Genomic DNA, 13,408 nt, shown 5'->3' with positions numbered 1-13,408 from the left:
ATAATGTGTCAAACTAAAAAGTAAAACAATTCTAAAGATGCAAATACAATTCCATCCACCAGCAGATGCCTTTAGAAGTGATATGACAACAAATTATAGACTTTCTTTTTACTTTTTGAACTGCAGAGATTCCTTCTTCAGTAGGTTTCTATAGCTTTTGAAGAAGTATCTTTAGCTGTAGAAAGTAAACAGACTTTAATTTCTCAGAAAGTTTAATATTCATGAAAACCTAAAGCGTGAAGAAAACTTATTGATAGTTCTTTTTATTTCCTTTGCTGGCAAGAGTATGCACCACAGACCAAGCACATTAATGTTTATGCACTAGAAGGTTTCTTATCCTTGTGAAAATATATATTGGAGGCAATGTCCTTGTACATGAATGGGTAGATTCAGGTGTAATCTGAAATATGGGTGACCTCTCACTTCATTTAACTGTTTAAATATTTATTTTAAACTCAATAGCTCTGTTCTAATTTATCCAAAACACTTGCAATGAGCACTTTGTTGAACTGACAAAAATCATTTTAAAAAAATTCCATGCAGGAAAACATTAAGTGTGCCTGCCTTTTTCTGAAGTAATTGGTGTGGCCCACTTAACCATTTTAACTATAATTGTTAATGTGACCCCATGTGAGTGAGGAGGTTCTCACGATTTGGGATTATACAATAGGCTATATTGTTCTGCTGCAGAGATTAGAAGGCATGATGTATGATTTTCAAATTGTTTTCATTCTGTACATGTTCAAACATTTAATGACCATTATTCCTTGACCACCTAATACATTTCATGATGAACAACAATCATTTCACTAGCCAACCTCTGTCACTGCTGAACAGGAGACCTGAAGGAGCCAATTAGATTGAAGTGGCTAGCACTAAAAACTCTACAAGTGACAGAGATATGAAAGCTTAGCAAACTAACAGTTCCAAGGCGACAGGGATGGGTGGCCTAACTAGAAAAAAATTTGAAGTGGCACTTAAATTATTGGAGCACTTATTTAACAAAAAGATGTTCTGCATTGCCTTAAGAGGATATAATATTTTCAATAATGTTAAATTTTTAAAGCTTATCTAAATATTTCTCACAAGCTATATGCCGAAAATATACTTCTATAATTGATTTTTTGTTCCCTAACAGACTATAACTTTACATTCATTAGGCAGCAATGTCTCAGCCAACTGGAGGTGGGTTTATAAATGACTGGTGTGGGAAAGTCCTTGAAATTGATGCCAAGTCAGGATTCTACCTTCTTCCAAGTTTGCCCTGGGGTGGCATTGAAAATAAATAGGGAATCACTTTGGATCTGTCAGGTAAGTATTTACGAAGTTGTTGAAAATATTATGAAGCCAATTATGAACTCAGCCAACTTGGAGTTGTGAATTTCCCAGCTATGGAACATGTTTTCTGATCTGTCAGCAGCTTACGTGGGTTACAAAACAAAATCTTGTTCAGTGAAAATGAGAAGCTGTGAAACTTCCAAACAGTTAGACTGCAAAGTTCCAACCATGACCATGAGAGATACTGCTGTTCAAAGCACTCCTTCTGACAGACATTGCTTTCACTACTTTGTAAATGATTACCAACTGCTTGTGAGACATGTCATCTGTCCAGATTTAACTTAGCCTTTGGCTGCATCACCCTCACAATCTCCATCACAACATGAGAGAATCTTGAGCATCTCCACTTTACACCTGAAATGAGAGTGGAGTCCACACCACAACCTATTGTTACAACAGCCACATGAACAACAACAGCAGCAGAACCATCTGCTTTCTTCTTTGGGCAGAGCTAATAGACACTGAAATCCAGTTGGAAAAGGTAAGAGCACCAATACAGAGTTTGGAGGAAGAAGATCAACCCCCTCAACATGTGTGAACCTCAGGACATTTGAGCTATTGTGACAGATCATTAGTGACATTAGCAAACTCTGGGAACAGGTAGGCATGCATTGTTTTTGGATATCTCTCCATCCTTCTTCTCACCCCATCAATCTTCTGGATTCTGCCTCTCACCAAGTTGAAAGATGTGAATTAGGAACAGGAATAGGCCATTCAGCCCCTCAGACCTGCTCAGCTGGTTGTTGATATCATGTTAGTTTAGAAGCTATTTTCATCTACCTTAAAAATATTCAAAGCCCTGCTTCCACAGCTCTCTGAGGAAGACAATTTTAGGGATTCACAATCCTCTCAGAGAGAAGAAATCTCTTCATCTTTGCCTTAAATGGGAGACCTCTAATTTTTAAACTGTGTCCCAGATTTAAGTTGTTTAAAAAAAAGAGAAGTGTAATTGGTTTGGAATGATTTGTGCGAGAAAGAAAGATGGACACCATTTGTGCAGGAAATTGGTTGCACAGGTGCGAATGTGAAAAGCCTGCGGAGATAGAAATAAGTGATCCTGATGTTTGACTTTAAGCGAATTGTGTAGAAGGATGCTGGGCAAGTCAAAGTATGGAGCTTGGCATTTGAAAGTATTGTACAAATCACCTGTCATGCCCTTCTGAATGTGAGAGATAATATGTGCCTGAAAGACCATGAAGGCATCATTGCGATAAGTGACCAATTCACCTACTTTAGTGACTTTGGTCACAAAGAAAGAACTAATGTTGGCTAGGACATAGGGATAACTCTCTTGCTTTTCTACTAATAAGGCCAAACTCTTTTAGATGTTACCAGAACAGGCAGGCATGCCTTGGTTTATTATCTCAGTTGAAAGGTGCCCCTCCCTTAATAATGTGTTGAATTATCAGTGACATTATATGCTCGGATACTTGGTCAGGCTTGAAGTAATGATCTTCCAACTCAGATGCTGTGGCAAGTTGACAGTAAGTTATTATTTTATTATTAGGTACAGAAATAATGCAGATTACCACCCAAGTAGAGAGGAAAAAAGACATACATTTAGTTGGGTTTTTTTGTAGCATTCACAGAGCTTTTCAAAATAGAAATTTGTCTTTAAAGAAGTGGCCTTCAAAACCAAGTTTGTTTTCTTAAGTCTCCTTGAGAATTTGCAAGCTGTTTTCAGGTCTATGATTTTACCAGCACAAAGTTTCCATGATATGCTATTTGACAGATCAAATTTTTAATTCTGTACACTACAACTCTATGCTAGTAAGAATAATTCATTGCATAGTGGATATTGAAACCAATTTTTAGTTTTAAAAGCGTTTAGAATGTATTTCCTCTTTCCTTTTGTTTTTTTCCTAAGTGTCTCCGTACCCCATGCCATGCTTACATTGAGACGTCAAGCGAGTGATTGAGTTGCTCCTAAGCCTCTGACACTTGCACTCTATAACCTCTTTTATAAAGACAAGCAAAAGCTGCCACAGACAACTTCCCCTTATAAAAAGCACTTTGCTTTCACAGTGTGCTTTCATTCCACAGCACTATCACAATTTGGAATTGTCTGAGGATCCTGAGTGAAAATTTTGATTCTTAAGACCTTCATTGGAGCCACAATTGTGCTGGTGGTATGAAGTCAGGATTACAGGAAAATTATTCCACAATTCAAATATTTGTCCAGTAGTACAATTTAAGTTCAGGACAGGTAAAATTTAAATGATGCTCTGTCTTAAAATAATAGCTTTCTATCTTTTTAAATTCACATTATGTGGTAATATTTGTAAATGTCATGTAGAAGATCAAAGTAAGATTTGAGAAATACAAGAAATCATATAATGCTTTTGCATTTGTAATATTCGAGACAAAAACATTAATTACAATGATCAGCACTTCAAATTCTTATAAGTGTTCAAACGCTGCTATTTCTTTATGGACGGCAGTAGTTTAAAGCAACTCATTATGACGTATTCTAAGCAAGCTTGATTACAAACCTATTTAACTTTCCTGAAAAGTTACATTCACAGTACTGTGCAATTTAGGTTCTGGAAAGAAGGTCTCTTGGGTAAATAATATGGAGACTGCTTTTTGTAGTACACCTGTCATTTTTGACGAGGTTTACATTTACTACCATAAATATTATGCCAAGCCTGGGATATGTGGAAGAATGGTGTGAAAAACATGAGTGTTGACAGATGGAAAGTCAATGCTAACAAAATTGAAAAATGTCTTGTTTTAAAGCTATCTTTTACTAAATTTTACTTGGAATTCTTGTTTTCTGCCATCAATTTTCTGGTCATTAAAAAGGGTGATGATAGTGCTACAAAACAAAATTTTATTGCTTTTGTCTATGTGCCAATATCATACATTCCCACATGGTCTACATTCAGTTTGTATTTCTTCCTGGGCAAAAAAAAAAGTGTGCCCTAATTCCCCAAGACAGAAGAGCATAACCTACTGAATCCATGTGATATTTCCACTTTGCCTATTTGCTTTCCTGACAGATGTATAGTGATATTGATCGATTAGCATAGCATTTCATTATTAGCCGAGTTATTTTGTGGTCCCACATCCAATCAAACCTAAATTTGGACTTTCCATACCAACTTTCACATCCTGATCTGAACAGCCATCAGACAATCTTTTATCCCATTTGCAAAGACATAGGCTCAAACCCTAAGGATTTAAAAATTAAAGGCATATGTTTAACTCAGAAAACCAAGACAATATTGTTTAATGTGAAACACTGTTACAAGCATAATAAAAATTGAATCTGACTCAATGAATTGAGGTTGTGAATATTTCAGTGCACATTTAATACCGGAAACAGCAATTGAAGAAATTGAACTTCCATTCATTCATCTAGCATTCTTTTATTTGAAGTAAATCCAGTGGTAGAAAATTATTTCTATTTAGGAAAAGATTATGTAGTCCAAAAATGTCTGAAAATTTACTGCATGCTGCTGAAGTGGCCATACAGGGATTAAAGTCAGTTAAAGTCGCCGTGAAAGTCAATTGGTCTGATCAGTAGAAATGTTAAAGTGAAGATGTCAGGTGTACACAATGCTACCCTTAAAAAAAACAGCTGGTTAGTTATTGTTGTTTCTGAGGACTTGCTTTGTGCTAAATAGTTGCCACATCTCTCTACATTACAACAGAAACAGGTCTTTAAAGACCTGGGAACATTTTTAAGGAATTTGATAAGGTGTCATATATATGCAAGGTTTTTATTTCACAGTGTTAATTTGTTAGAAAGTAGTATAAATATGCAGTGTTTAGTGTTTTAATTTGGGTTTGTCTTCAGAAGTCTTAAAATCTAGTACATTCTGATAATGACGAACAGTCTACTAGTCCGAAGCTAGCAGATAAACTCAGTTTTACCATTGACTTAGGAGTAATTAAAGTATTATTTTGCCAAGCTAGAAAAAATTAAAAAGGAAAATGAAATGCATAAAATATAGTGAGAGATCAGGAACAAAGAAGTAACAAAATGAAATAACAACTGTGCAATCAATTTGATTTCTATAATTGATATAATATTCAATAATCATCATAATGTCTATATTAATCTCTTTTTTTGTTTCAGTAGACATATTTTAAGCACAAACTAGCTGACTAGGATATTATTAAGGGATTCATTCCCAACATTTGTCTCTTGATCTCATGACTTGAAGTCAGGTTCTTTCCTACTCTCAAAACATAGAGCCAAAGAAGAACTAATCCATTGTATGCCAACTCTCTGTTGAACAATCCAGTCCCATTCCCTTGGTCTATCCCTGTAGTCTGATATATGTAATTCTATCAAGTGCCCATCCAATGTCCTTTAGAAATTATTGATCATTTCTTCTTCATTCATCCTTATGGGCAATGAGTTCCAGGTCATTACAAGCAGCTGCACAAATAAGTTCTTTCTCAAATTTCCTCTATATCTATTGCCCAAAACATGATTTGTTTTTCCTTACATGGGGCATAAGCATTGCTGGTAATATCACCATTTATTACCCATCACTAATTCCGCTTGATGAGTTAGTGATGAGCTGCCTTTTTAAACTGCTGCAATCGATACTGTGTAAATACACTTGCTGCACTGTTAGAAAGGGAGTTCCAGGAGTTTAGGAGGGATTATTAATTCTGAATCAATTTGGTGTGTAGCTTGATGCAGAGCTTCATGTGATAATTTTCAGATGTGTCTGCTGGATTTGGTGAAAGAAATTGCTGGTTTGGAAGGTACTGCCAAAGGAGCATTAGTGAGTCAATGCATTGCAACTTATATATATTTGACCTGTTGTCACTGTTGATAGTGATGGAGAGACTGAATAGTTCAAGTGTACATGAATAGTAAAGGTTTGGATCAGGAGCAGGCAAGTGGGACTAGTTTAGTTTGGAATTATGTTCGGACTGTTGGACCATAGGTTCTGTTTCCCATGCTGTATGACTCTATGACTCTGTGGTGCATAAATGATGATTAAACAGGCCAATATTGTCCAGAATGATATTGAATGGCATGGAGCATCACTGAAATGGCAGGTATTCTATTTTACTTCTATCTTCTGCGTCCAACTGATGGACATGCTTTCAAGAATCAAGAGGTGAGTTACTCGCTGCAGAATTCTCATGATCTTGTCAGAGCAGTAATAACATGGCTGACCCAGTTAGACTTTTATTTAGTAATAACCCCAGGATGGGGCACTTTCAACAATGGTGATGTTGTTAAATGATAGAGGAAATAGCTTGATTCTCTGTTGTTGACAATGGTCATTTGTGCAGTATGAATATTCTTTATCACTTGTCAGTCCAAGCCTCAATGTTTTTAGGTGTTGTTGCAGATGGCCGTAGACAACATCTGTATCACAAATGGTACTGAATTCTGTGTAATTATCAGCAAACATCTCAGATGTGACTTTATGATAGAGGAAAGGTGAAGAAGCTGAAGGTGGTTAGTCAAAGGATACACCCTGAGAAACTCCTGTAATGATGGAGTCGGGCTGAGATTATTGGCCTTTGTGTCTCCTGGTTCATGTATATTACAACTGAGAATTTTTCAGTCTATCTTATCCAAGTCTGCCGTAGGATTATATACATATATCCTCTTAATCTCATTTTACTTGAAGGACAATAAACCCAACTTCTCCAACTTTACCTCATAGCTACCCATTAACAGAACCATTCTGGTAAATCTTCTCAGCCCTTTCTCAAGGATCCACACATCCGCCCTAAACAAGGATGCAGAACAGGCAGAAAACGGAGAATAAGACATAACAAACAAAACTTAAATGGCTCTCTGTTCGATTGGCAGAATGTGTAATGTTTTACAATTTATATCAATGACTTGGATGAAGAAAGCAAACATTGTAGTTAAATCAGTAGATGACACCAAGATTAACATGTTGTGAAGCAGGCATAAGGGAGACACAGACTGATTGGCAGATAGGCAGATTGAGTGAGTGGGCATAAATCTGGCAGATGGAGTGTGACATGGGAAAATGTGAAGTTGTTCATTCTGGCAGGAGAAATAGAAAAAGTAAGGTATTACTTAGACTGAGAATGATTGCAGAACTCTGATTTGCAGAGGGAGTTAGGTGTTCAGCTGCACGAGTCAGAAATAGTGTGCACGAGCAGACCTTAATCAACAAGTCTAATGGGGTGGTAGCTTTTATTATGAGAGGAATTAAACATAAAAGTAAGGATGAAATACTTTAGTTACAAAATGTATTGGTGAGACTTAAGGCTATGTGCAGTTGTAGTCCTCTTATTTCAGGAAGAATGTAGAAAGGTTTGATGGGTGTGGTTGGTGAAGGAAAATGTAAAGAGGGAGAAAGCAGCAGAGAGCTGAACAGAATGGGAGCCACTGTGGGCTAGGACGTTTCATAACACTCGGTGTTGGCCACCTGATATCCAACAGAACTCTAGTTCCCAAGTTTGCTACAAACGGAAAAACAGCTGCAGGCTTCATGGTGAGAGACCGAGGTTAATACCACCATCTTTATTAGGGGCGTTCCTCTGTGATACACATGCATGTAGGCCATATTTCTAAGGGGCAAGGGGCAGCAGGGTGCATGCACAGTCTTCCTTTGACATAAGATGAAAACATCAAAGGTGAAGGTTTTGCAAACAGATTCATCAAAACCAAACATTAAATCAAGATGTGACAGAGCCCTCAATTCATCAAAATCTAAATATCACTGACTGCTGCATATGTAAGTGGATGCTTTGCGAAAAAGATCATATCACGATCTGACAGTGACACTAGATTAATCAGGATCTGGATATTATTGCCCTTTGAATGGGCAACGGCTGCATCAGCAAGGCTGACCAAATGTGAACTCATGGTTCTGTACTCGCATTTATTTAATAAGTGTGGTAATACAGGTTTATGTTTAGCAGTTCATTTGCTGATGGTTGGTATAGTTTATTTTACCACACTCAGCCTCAAAACTGACATATTTGAATCAAAATAATTCAGGCAATTGTTATGAATGAGGCTTATGCATTATTTTAATCTCAGCAATTACCTCACACAGGCAGAAAACATATCAGGAATTGTTGAATTGTACATTGATTGTATTTTGAGTTGGAAAATATGTCTGTAATGCACATTCAAGAGTGGTTTTACTGTTATATATTGTTTAAATTTATAAGTTTTAATTAGACTTTCTCAGTGATCATCATATCTCAGTATGTACCATATATGTTAATAACAACGATATTCATTATTTTTAAAACTATAAGACAATTATGTTTGACTTTTACCAATCTAATATACTGTCGACCTACCTGCAGACACTTTACTGACAAGAAGATGGAGTGACAAGTTCAGTAGTGAATCTATTGCGTCTTTCATGTAGCAGGAATATGGTCAGGCAGCAGCTGCCACCCAGTTACAGTCTGCTCAGCCTGACCACATCTGACAGCCTTACAACAGTGCCAGGAGGACTCTTCCACTTAAATATACTTTTTAATTAAAACACTGCTTTAATTACAGATTGTTGGTGGTACAATTAAATTATTAATTGCTCTGCTGCCAATTACACCAATTAAAATGCACCACACTTTCAAAAGCAAGGTTTAAAAAAAACATAAGGTTGTATCATTTAGTTATCCTAGACTTTTCAATAAATTGCTTTAACCCAGTAGATAGGTCTTTGTCAGATGGTAAATTTTGATTAACGAATCTGGAAAATAGCTGTTATACTTTTAATATACAACAGAGAAATTGTATTTAGTTTTTATGATGTATTTTGCACAGAATTTGCTGAAATGCTGAACATTCACTTTATTATGGTATAGATGGAAAAATGGGAATCTCCCTACAGACCTCCCTATACCCAATGAATTTCTCCTTGTAATAGAACCGAACCTTCATGTGTAGTACTCTGTAACTATTTAATTAAAAGTTTCCAAACGGAAAATTTTGTTTACAGTTTCTGGCCCCTGGGGATGGAAAGTAATGCCTTACACCAGTCAAAGACTTTCAGTTGGTTTTATGCGAGCCCACTAAACTGGCACCAAGGCTGTACACAACACTGTCCTGTTAGGCGTAAGTGAAGCAACACTCATAGCAATATTTGCATGTGATTCTATGTAGACTAGAAACTAATGTTATAGTCACATAACATTAAACAAAATTATTTTTATGTCATCGCTACCATATTATACGATTAAGAATCCACACAGTGAAAGAAAAGAGACGTCTGATTCTTTAACCATAGAAACCTTGAAATTTTGAGGATTCCTTTTGGTAGTGAAGCTAAAATGAAATCATGTTGCTTCTGGCACATGACAGTCATAAATCTAAGTGCACAAAAGGCACATCTGTGTTTAATATGCTTTAAAATTAGACTTAGTTAAACATCAAAACATCAAGTAGGAATAATTTAATCTGGGTTTACTGAATAGAGCTAACCACCCTGTTAAAAATATTTTATCTGTTTTATCGAAAGTACCGTCTGATTGGTGCCATGAGACATTTACTGTTTCCTATGGACCTATCTGGGGCCACTTATTTCACAATACCTTAGGAAAGTAAATACAAAGTTGCATATTCAGATTTGCAGATTATGCTACATTTGGAAGCAGGTTAAGTTGTGCAGAAATGAGCAGAGAAAGTGAGTATGTATAACTGTGGCAGATGAAGTTCAATGTTTGGAAATGCGAAGCAATTAACTTTCGATCTAAGAAAGACAAATAGGAATATCTTCTTCCTGGTGACAGACTAGAGGCTGTAGAGGAGCAGGTGTTCTTGTAAACAAAGAATTAAAAGCTAATGCACATGTATAAAAGGTAAATAAAATTGAGGTGTAGATCAGCCATGATCAAGTTAGAGGATCAATCTCAAGAGGTTGAATAGTTTATTCCTTTAAACATTCTTCTAGTGTCTTGGATTTATATACAGCTGAACATTCAATGATATTTTTAAACTTGAAAATATAGCTTCCTGTCAACTATTTTTCCACTCATCCCTGATCTTCAAGTTCCTCCATCACATTTCTCATGATTAAATTTCTCAACAATGTTATTTAGATCTCTAACATACAATATCCATCATATTTTTTATGCCAATGTGGTTTAGGCTCTATTACCTTAAAGTGTTAGTACTGAGAAGTGTTGCATTCTTGACAAGCTGCAACCTGTACTATGTCTACATACTGATTTGCACAGAGATGGAATAACAAGATTTTTAGGATATAAAATTCCTCTAGTGGTTTTCTTAGCTTTCCCAAATCATACATTATCTACATTTAAGAAGCTTAGTAGGCATTCCAGCTCTTTAGAATTTCTCCAACGAAGTTTCAGTGCATTTTGCTTGACCCCTCCTGGGAGTCATGAAAGTAACAATATTCTTCAACTAAATTATATCATTTGATACACCTTTGGTCCATATGATTTGAGTTGGTAATTGTACGGCTATATCACTTTAGAAAACTAACATATCTTGGGGAATGTTTTGCACTGTGTAGAAAATACCTTGGCACTGTTTGATTAGCTATGTAGTCTCTGTCAGCTAAGAGCTTGTGTAAAGTAACATCAATAGCTGCACTCTGCAACCTGTTCTCTCCATGTCCAATGAAATCAAGATAAAACTTGAAAAAGGCTATAAAATCAGCTACTAAAATATAAATACTGAAAACAGTTTCTTGTGTGTTGTTATTCAACATTAAGCGAATAGCAGTAGAAACTGAGGTAAAAAGGGCCAGAGCCTGGAAAGTTTATCTCACATGTTTTGTGTCCCAACTCCCTTGATGGAAAGTCCTTGGGCTTAAGTCATGTTGACTTTCTCATTGAAAACATATTTAGCCTCTGGTAACTAGGGTTTAGCAAAACCAGCTGGTCAAACTAGATGTATTTTGTTTTCATATGCTCTCTCTAACTTTTAATATTTGCATGTGTATAGATTTAGGGAATCGCAGAATAGGCTATTCAGCTCCTTGAGCCTGCTCAGCCATTAAACTACATCACAGTCGATTCTTTCCACACTATCCACATATTCCTTTATGACTGTAATATCCAGAAATAGATCAACCTCTGATCTCTGTCTCAAATGTACTCAATTGCTGAATCTCAACAAACTTCTGGGGTAAAAATAATTCCAAAGATTCATTATCCCTAATGAAGACATTCCTCCACATCTTGGTCTACTCCTTATTCTGAGACTGTGTACCCTAATTCTACTATATAAATAAATACCTCTGTTAAATTCTCCTTTTGTCATGGATTATTTATGCCCCAGTCTTTATTCACTAGCAGCTCATTCAGAACCATCCAGTAATCAATGATGCTCATGAAAGACAAGGAGAAGTCTGTGTGCAGTGGTACAGCTGGGTCCATGAGTTCAAGCAAAGCCATCTGGCAGCCAATTAAAATGTGTGTATTTTATCCAAGCACAATCATTGCATCAACATGCTTCCTTTTCAAAAGATTTTTATTGCCATTCTAAAATTCAGAAAAAAGGAAAATAGTTGCTAAAATAAATCTTGAAGAATAACTGGTTTATGTGTTAGAAAGTGTAGTTTTTGAAAGTAAGCGGTTGCAAAAGGAGTGCAAACATGAATAAGATGCTCCTCCTTTGTTTTGCGCTTTTGATTATTTGTGCTTTTGATGAGTTCTGTCCAGGTTAATTATGAAGAAAGGTCAAAGTTTCCTGCATTCTTGAAATCTAAGCACTTTTTAATTGCTGTTATGGTTCATTTTCCAGATGGCTTCCTTCAACTACTTGACTTTAAATGTACTGCAGCTGAAAAAAAAGGACTTCACAAAGAAGAGAATAAAGATCTCTGTTTTGTGATGGTTAAACGTAAAAACTTTTCAATTTTAAGTTAATGTATCAATATTGAAAATGTAACTTAAACATGTAATTAAACCTACCAACGTTTAATAACTATATTGTAGACTTTTTGGGACCTTTGTTTGATGTTTGAAAGAAAGATGAATCATACATGAATGGTAAAAGCCACACACTACTTATGTCATAGTTAGAATAGCCATGAGGGAATCCTGACCTACTGGAAAGCCCATGGCAGGAACAACACATAAAATCAGTGGATAGAATAATTCAAACCAGATTCTGGTTTTTGTAAGTGACTATGTTGGGTAAATATGTAAGTGTGGTGGAGGAGAAGAAACGGATGTTTAAAATTGGTTTTATGGCTTTAAAATAATAATAATGGGGATTGATTTTGTGGCGTGCATCAGCTGTGCTCTGCTGTCATTTTTTTGTGCCATATGGTTAAGGCTTTAAACTTCTTCATAAGTCAGATTTACTCCATAAGAGTGTGGTAGCATTTATAATAGCATAAAAGAAATATTCCACAAGCCCATGTTTATATCTTACTATGCTGTATTTATCTCTAACTTAAATGGTTTTATGTCAGTAACAATTAAGACAAGTCTCTGTCACTGATTTTCTTTCTCATTTGTTAGGGGTGTGCTTTCTGGTCCTTCTCCACTGACACCTTTACTAGTATTGGCCTGCTGAACTTCTCTCTCATCTCTGCTTTCGAAGTCTTTGCTTTGAACAAATTAATTACGATCTTTCATTCCTGCCATTTTCTGGTTCAATTCACAACTTGGCTCCTTTAGGTCTGAGAGTCACATACTCAAGCAAACCTGGTGCAAGTCTCTCCCTCATTAAAAACCTTGTCAAAGCCATTGTTTCAAGCAGGCTTTCAGTTATCTCTCCAAACTCTTTTAATGTTTCTCAGTGTTCATTTTTTAACTTGTAATTTTTTTGGCAAATGTGACCAATTATTGATTATTCTTATTGGCTATAGAATCATAAAGATGTATAGCACATCCAACTCATCTATGCCAACTAGATATCCTAAATTAATCTAGTCCCATTTGCCAGTATTGGCCCATATCCCTCTAAACCCTTCCTACTCATGTACCCATCCAGATGCCTTTTACATGTTGTAATTGTATTGGTGTTCAACGTCATCCTTCATGACTCCTCCTAGCTGATGTTAGTCTAGCAGGACCTTGGAGACGAAGAAGAACATATATATATATACTACTTTCTACAATAAACCATCTTCTTAAACCCCTTTTCCTCTGCCCCCTTTAAAATTGCTGTGAG

Source organism: Chiloscyllium plagiosum, chromosome 24 (genome assembly GCF_004010195.1).
Source record: "Chiloscyllium plagiosum isolate BGI_BamShark_2017 chromosome 24, ASM401019v2, whole genome shotgun sequence".
In the NCBI taxonomy this organism is placed as follows: Eukaryota; Metazoa; Chordata; class Chondrichthyes; order Orectolobiformes; family Hemiscylliidae; genus Chiloscyllium; species Chiloscyllium plagiosum.
Note: the sequence above shows the minus strand (reverse complement) of the source record.